Below are 1344 nucleotides of genomic sequence, written 5' to 3'. Positions count from 1 at the left end.
GTCTGGGTGTCCGTCTCTGCCTCCTCCTGCGGCTCCTTTTCCTGCCACCGAAGAGAAACTAGATCCTTCCAGTCAAGACCCCGCGCCTCGGCAGCAGAGCGAGGCACATTTGAGCTAGCTACTTCTCTTTCTTCCTTTCCTTCCTCTCAGCTACACGAGGGGAGAAGAGAGAAGAAGAAATAGAGAAAAAAAAAAAAAAAAAAGAGCGCCTGGCTGTAGTTCCCACAGCATTTCCTCAGACTTGACATGCAGGTTTTTGTGTGGGTTTTTTTTTTTTTTGCTCTCTCCCCCTCTTCTTGTCCCTCCCTTTCCTTTCTCCACCCCCTTTTACAAGAAGTTTAGTCACCATGCCTGGGTCCCTCCTCCTGCCGATGGAGACTGCTTTCCCAGTCCTTCTCCGCAGGGCCGGCCATCCACCTGCTTTCCCAGCCCCCGTGCCCTCCCTGCCCAGCTCTCCTCTTACCGGGCGCCGAGCCCTCGCCGTGCATCTTGCCCCACGGTCGCTGCCTGCCTCGCACCACCTCTGGATATTACCTCACGCTGTCAGAAGACATCTCGGGCCTCAGCCTCGGGCTGCCTCCCACATCGAGCTGATCCGCCCTGGCCCAACCGCCCTCCTGCTGGCACCTGCCTGTGGCACTGGGAAAAGCCTCCCCTCCCGTCCCCTACCCTATCCCATCTCTGCTCCCAGGCAAGAGCCCCGGGGGGGCACAGGGGCCCAGCCTCAGTGCTTCGGCACCGCGTCAGGCCCCACCAAGCACTTCACTTTGGCTGAGGACAGGAGCTGGGCCGCTGCAACTGCTGCCAGGGGAAATAAAAGCGAAAGATGAGTTCTGGGAGCTCTCCTAAAACACCCTACACCCTGCATGGGGTCAGCCCCTGTGACCCGACTCAGGGCAGCACAAAGAGGCCTCTTCACCCCAAAAGAGACTCCTCGCCCACACTGCTGACCCAGCAGCAACCACTTCGCCCAGCAAGCGTGGCTGCAGCTGGTGGCATGCTGTTCAAAGCCCAGGACGGCCTGGGGTGCCCCTGGCCTTTCAAAGAGAGCGGGAATCCTCTGTGCTGGGGCAGGGCAGGGCAGTGCTGATTTAGGGGGGGGGGTGAGGATCCGGCAGAGCCGAGCGGGCTGTTACACCTTCCCAGAGTCCCTGCGCTCACATGCCGCTGTGAAATAAGCTGGGAGCGTGCTTCTGGCTTGAGCAAATAAGGAAGTTGTTCTTTCACTTGTGTATTTAGATTTAACCCTTGACCAGGATAAAACAAGTTATTTGTAAGCAGCTCTACATTTGCAAATAAATTAACACAAAAGATTAAGAGAATATTAAAAAAAAAACCAACAAA

This window comes from Gallinula chloropus, assembly GCF_964237585.1.
Source record: "Gallinula chloropus genome assembly, chromosome: 2".
In the NCBI taxonomy this organism is placed as follows: domain Eukaryota; kingdom Metazoa; phylum Chordata; class Aves; order Gruiformes; family Rallidae; genus Gallinula; species Gallinula chloropus.
The sequence above is the reverse complement of the archived record's forward strand: the minus strand, read 5'-3'. Positions refer to the sequence as shown.